This window comes from Panthera uncia (genome assembly GCF_023721935.1).
Source record: "Panthera uncia isolate 11264 chromosome B3 unlocalized genomic scaffold, Puncia_PCG_1.0 HiC_scaffold_1, whole genome shotgun sequence".
Lineage (NCBI taxonomy): Eukaryota > Metazoa > Chordata > Mammalia > Carnivora > Felidae > Panthera > Panthera uncia.
In genome coordinates this window covers 19,251,991-19,258,532 of record NW_026057582.1, presented here as the reverse complement: position 1 = coordinate 19,258,532, position 6,542 = coordinate 19,251,991, and the positions used below count along the sequence as shown (strand labels likewise).

Here is a 6,542-nt window from a genome sequence, read left to right as displayed (position 1 = left end):
GCAATATAGAAAATAGAATGAAGAACATCTTGCTTAATTCTTGGTAGTAATTTCCTTATCATTGCTATAAACAGTGTATTTGGAAAGTATTTTATATGATCATAAGAAATGCATTTCTTATTCAGTGATTTTTGCATATATCTGTTGAATATTTGGGGAGGAAATACTATCTACATAGGCTTTTAAGATGAATTTTTAATATATATATAATACAATGATTTTTGATACATTATTTTTCTAAAAGTATGAGAAACTAAAACAATCATAGCTTTTTAACCTATTATACCATCTTAAAGAATTTGCTTTTCTTCCAATATGTGCTGTAGATACATTATGCGCCATTTTGGATGCTTTACATTTCTGGTTTTAAAGTTCATCACCATCTTTGAAACTGGAGAGGGGAATGTTTTGAATTGGTGGAGTATAAGTGGTTTGATAAACTTCACAGAGAAAGATAATATGCCAGAAATGTCACTTTGTCTAATTGACAAGATTTAATAAGAAGGTTTCTTTCAAGATTCAGATGAGTTTTCTATTTATTTATTTATTTATTTATTTGTTTGTTTATTTATTTAAATGCTTATTTTTTAAATGTTTACTTATTTTTGAGAGAGAGAGAGAGACAAAGTGTGAACAGGGGAGGAACAGAGAGAGAGGGAGACACAGAATCCAAAGCAGGCTCCAGGCTCAGAGCTGTCAGCACAGAGCCCAACATGGAGCTTGAACCCATGAACCATGAGATCATGACCTGAGCTGAAGTCAGACACTCAACTGACTGAGCCACCCAGCTGTTCCCAGACATGAGTTTTCAATCAGACTCTTATCTTTCCTGTAGTAACCTGTATTCTAAACTTAAATTAGGGCAAATAGGAGAGACTGATCACCTGGTGAAATCGAAAATAAAACATTATTCTTTTCTTTCAATATCACCTTATGTATTCTGGAACATGTGTTCAAAAAATTTCTCCTACTTTGATACAAAACAAATATATAGATTTTCTTCTCTCTCTTTCTTTGCATTTATATATGAGAAATGCAAGAACAATTTTAGTATACCCATTTAATAGAGTGTTTACAGTGCAGCTTTGATTAAACCCATCTGCCCTTATTTATATATGAATAAAATATTATTCATGCATTATCTGAGTATCCACAGGCTTCCTTTTTGATATAGGACAAACTTAGGTTTGATTTTCAGTTCTGCTATTCAAGTTCATGAATTTGGGGACTCTTCTTATACTGCGTTTCAGTTTTAACATCTTTAATTTATTATAATACTACTACTATATGGGCTTGTCATTAGGATTAATTAATTAATAATATATGTGGCATACCCTAAGGATTAGTTACATATAAACTAATACTTATGCTTTTTCCTAATTTATATTTTACTTTCAATGCCAGTATAGTTAACATAAAGTGTTATATTAGTTTCAGGTGTTCAATATAGTGATTTAATAATTGCATACATCACCCAGTACTCATCACAAATGTATTTTTTTTTTAATGTTTATTTATTTTTGAGACAGAGGGAGACAGAGCATGAATGGGGGAGGGTCAGAGAGAGAGGGAGACACAGAATCTGAAACAGGCTCCAGGCTCTGAGCTGTCAGCACAGAGCCCGACGCGGGGCTCGAACCCATGGACCGCGAGATCGTGACCTGAGCCGAAGTCGGCCGCTCAACCGACTGAGCCACCCAGGCGCCCCGCACACATGTATTTCTTAATCCTCACCAGTTTTACCCATGCCCCAATCCACCTCACCTTTGGTAACTGTCAGTTTGTTCTTTTTTCTGCTTTTTTACTTTTTTTTTTTTTTTTTTTTTACTTTCTGCTTTTGTTCCTTTATAGAGGCTAAAAAGTCAAATCACTCACCTTCCCAGATTCTTTTGCATCTAGATGTGGACATGTTACAGGCTCTGGCTAGTAAGATATAAGCTGAAGTCTCTGGGGAAGCCTTCTGGGAATGTTTCATTTTTGATAGAAGTCTCAACTGGCATATCCCTCAGGCCTTCCACCCTCTTCCTGCCCAGAATGTACAAACAATGCCTGGAGGTGACAGAATCATCATGCAATCGGGAGGATGAAAGTCATGTCCTAGGAATGGCAGAGCTCAAAGGTAAATAAAACAAAATAAAAAAAAACACACACCAAAAAAACCCTGATTCCTAATTAACATTTTTGAGCATATAAACTAACCCTGGGTTACTATGGCCTCTAGAATTATTGTATGGTGGAATAGAGCATTTGTTTGTTTAAGACACTGTTAGTTTTTAGTTTGTTTTTGCTTGTGGGAAACACTCCTTGTTTTTCTAATACTTAAAGGATATAGGGATTCTGTTAACATAAATTATTCTTTTTTTTAATCTTATTTATTTATTTTGAGACAGAGAGAGAGAGAGAGAGCAAGCATGGGAGGGGTAGAGAGAGAGAGAGAGAGAGAGAGAGAGAATCCCAAGTAGGCTTTGCATGGTCAGCGCAGAGCCCAATGTGGGGCTCAAACTCATAAACATTGAGATCATCCCCTGAGCTGAAACCAAGAGTCAGAGGCTTTCCTGACTGAACCATCCAGGCACACCTAACATAAATTATTCTTAATATATTTTAATCTTCTCCCAATCAGCTTACTGACAGATAGTTCAGGAGGAAAAAAAAAAAGCTAATGAAAATTAGAAAATCTTCATATGTGTGGTTAGATTTTGAAAGGTATTAGCTTATTACTTGAACCGCAGAATTAAGAGTAGCAGACTTCTCAGAATTACTGTGGCAATATTTGTTCATTTTAAAGCAGAATCCCACTGTACTACACATCACAACAATCGATCAGGATTCCCAATGCATCAGTAAATCATGGGCATTTTAGGAAGGGGAAGAGACACATGTTTTATAACTTAGCATTTCTACTGAAATCTCATCAAATTCTTCATGAAACAACTCAAAGTTCTCTCTTCTTGGCTCATTCATCTCTCATTTTCTTCAGAGACAGAGCCTCTCAAAATCACCCTTAATGCCAATGCCATTCAGCTGTGTCCCTTCCTGTTAAATGTAAGCTGCTCTCTACCGCTTAATAATTCTGTCCACGGTGGGAGTGGGAGGTGTAGAAGGTGAACCTCAGCTTATTCTAGAACAACTGCAATGAAATGAAAAGGAAGCAATTAGGAGCTGTTTCAAATGTTTGTTATTTTATAAAATTAAGCACTTTTAATAACATAAGAAAAAGATACTTAGAGTATCTCTACTAAATCCCATAGAACTGGTTCTTAATGGACTGCTTTTTGTTGTCCAAAGGCAACTTAATGTTACATCTCAAATATGATTATTAGTGTATAACTTAGCAACAAAAGGCAGAAATAGTGAAATAAAACTACCTAATTCTGTATCTTCTTTTAATTGCAAGGACTTGGATCTAGAGGAAATAAACCTCTGGGCTTGAAAACCTAAAGGTGGTGTTATGCTATGTTATGTAAATAACCGAGTTATTAACAGCTATACTACCACTGCCTATTTACAGACTCGATTTTAAAGAGATCTCTTAATCCTTTATAACTTGAAATAAAGGATTTTATTTGGATACTCTCAGATCTTTCAAATGGAAAAGACATTTGTTCTGTTTTCCTTGTGTCTTGGGCTTAAATATAGATAGACAGATAGATTTACTTATTTCCCACTTTTTCAATCTTTGAGAGTAAAATGTAATACAATAAAACTTTGGTTTGCAAGCATAATTCATTCTGAAAATATGCTTATAATCCAAAACACTTGTATATCAAAGTCAATTTCAAGAACCATTGGTTCAGTTATGATCTTGTGACTTTTGGCGTCATGTACTGCTCGTACCGTAAGATACCATTCGTTTTTTTATTAGAAATGTTTCTCCTCTTGCAGAACACTTGGAGAACAAGTTACTCGCAATCCAAGGTTTTACTGTAATAGGTCTGTTCATTGATAATAGATTCTTGAATCAAAGTGAGTTGACTCATTCAATTAGAGGAGGAATTTGTTCTGTATTCCTGTTCGCAAAACAGAACTCCCTATTTTGCGCCACAAACCAGGATGGGTATCCAAACTTTTTTTTTTCCCCAGACACTTCTGAAGATGCTTTTGTTGAAACGTGGCAAGGGAAGCAGGCTGCAGGCAAATATGGGCTTCTGTGTGTTTCAGTGGCAATATCACCTTTTGCACATCTGAACACATAAGCAAATTGTATTGAAAAGTTATTTAGAGAATATGCATTGTGACACATTTCTGGTTTCTAAAATGCACTTCTGGTTTTATAAAATACCGTGTTCATCAGGATTCCTCATCTTTATTTTTCTTACTAGGAGACATGGGATACCAAAATATGATTTAGTTTGTGCTTTATCACTCCAAAAAACGGCTAAACAATAAAACTTATCAAAAGACAAAAACCTATCAAAAGACAAAAACCTATCTTTCAGAGGTTGTTTGATGAGAAGGGGTGTGTGTGTGTGTGTGTGTGTGTGTGTGTGTGTGTGTATTTGAACTCATACTTGCCAGGCACATAGTTGGTGCACTACCTACATCATCTCACTTAATCCTAAAAATAAGTCTGGAAAGTTAGATAAATTGGACCATTTTTAGAGAGTCAAATTGAAGCTGAGTGGAATTAAGTAATATTACTCTGGGTGAATGGTTATCAAATTATAAAGCTGGAGTCCAAATAGGTGCGTGTTTCATCCTCAAATCAGTTTATCCAGGGTATGTGTTGTGGGGAAGAAGTGGGGTTTGATGGATAATTGTGCTTCTCTTGAGCCCTAGGAATTCTTGGGAAGTAATAGCAAAATAGTTCCATTTCTACCTATTTCATGACTTTGGCTTTCATATCAGATTTGCTCTCAAGAAAATATTCTGTTAAGAGAAATTTGCAAGACTTCATTAAAACATACATACAAATATTTAAAAGAACACACAGCTGTGGAGAAGCTGTCATTTTCTTACTTTTGCCTCTGCCAAAGCTTTCTCATTTGGAGTAGTTTCAATAGTTTGCTTCTTATTATGCCTCTATATGTGTTTCCCAAGTAGGTGTGGATATAACACTGGCAGTCTCTAGACACAGAGGATCCTGGGCCACAAAACCCAGGAATGAAAGCAGGATGAGGAAATTTCACTTTTAACATGAACGGATGATGACATTTTAGAAACCAGCAAGGTAATATGGAAAGAAACAAATCTATGACATTACGTTGGTTCCCTGAGATTAAATCCTCCCCAGAGAGAGTGAAGTAAAGAGAATGACATGGAATTGATTGATTTCAGTTAACCCATAATTGACTGTGCTTATTATTTCTCCTGTTAGTTAGAAGGCTGAGACATACAATTAACTTTCATTAGTGTAAAAATTAAGGCTATATACTTTTTACACATATAATCTTCAGGAAATACTGTACCCATTAGAAAAATATGTTACTAGGTAGTTGTCTTGAGATCCTATTGTTGCTTTGCTGTTGACACATCTTTGTTTTTACTAGTAATTCCTTCCAGGTAGTGAAGAATCAGTGAAAAGTGTTGAGTCAATGAAGTAAATTTTGCTAATTTCTGCAAAATAATCATTACTTTTAAAATATCCCCATTGTATTTGGTAGAATAATGCATCATCTCCTCCAAAGATGTCCATTTTGTTCTAATCCCTGTGACATGTGAATACATACCCTTATATGGAAAAATGGATTTTGCAGGTGTGATTAAGGATCTTGAGGTTGGAAGACTATTTTACATTATCCAGGTGAGCCCAGTGTAATCACAAAGATCCTTAGCAAAGAGAGCCAGAGTCAGGGAAGGTGATGTAATTACAGAAGCAGAGGTTGGAATGCTACAGCCACAAGCTAAGTGATACAGGCAGCCTCTAGGTGCTGGAAAAGACAAGGGATAGATTCTCCCTTAGAGCTTCCAATAAAAAAGCAGTTCTACTGACACCTTGACACTTGAGCCCCGTAAGACTCAGTTCACACTTAGGACTTCCAGAGCTATAAAATAAGTCTTCCATGGTGTCATTTGCTGGTGACAGAGAAGAATATAAAGGAAGCCCTCTAGTAATCTGAGACGGTATGACTGAGAGTTAAGATAATTGATATGGCAGACGACATAAAGAGTTAACCACTCTAAAGGGATATTGTGAAGGAATGAGCAAGAAGAGGAAACTATTTCTGACAAAGGAAAAAGTATTTGTGAACATCTCATTTTGGCTAAGAGCTTAGAGAAATTGAAAACTGAAAGAACTGTAATATGGATGGAATCTTCAGAATTAAGTTGGACAATCAAATATTGTTTCCTTGGGGTGACTGAGTGGCTCAGTCAGTTGAGCATCTGAGTCTTGATTTTGGCTCAGGTTATGATCCTAGGGTTCTGAGGTCAAGTCCCATGTTGGGTTCATGCTGAGTATGGGAGCCTGCTTGGGATTCTCTCTCTCTCTCCCTCTCTCTCTTTCTCTCTCTCTCTGCCCCTCTCCCCTGCTCATACTCTCTTCATCTCTCCAAAAAGAAGAAGAAGAAGAAGAAGAAGAAGAAGAAGAAGAAGAAGAAGAA

General features: G+C 36.1%; 1 long non-coding RNA gene across 1 annotated transcript in view; it reads right to left on the bottom strand.

The window, feature by feature from the left end:
* Positions 1–1,978: 1,978 nt before the first annotated feature.
* The window catches only part of LOC125909286 (uncharacterized), a 38,717-nt gene continuing 34,153 nt past the window's right edge, over positions 1,979–6,542 (bottom strand). Inside the window, exon 3 of the long non-coding RNA XR_007453643.1 lies at positions 1,979–2,049. This is a non-coding gene — a long non-coding RNA (uncharacterized LOC125909286). The remainder of the gene's footprint in view (positions 2,050–6,542) is intronic.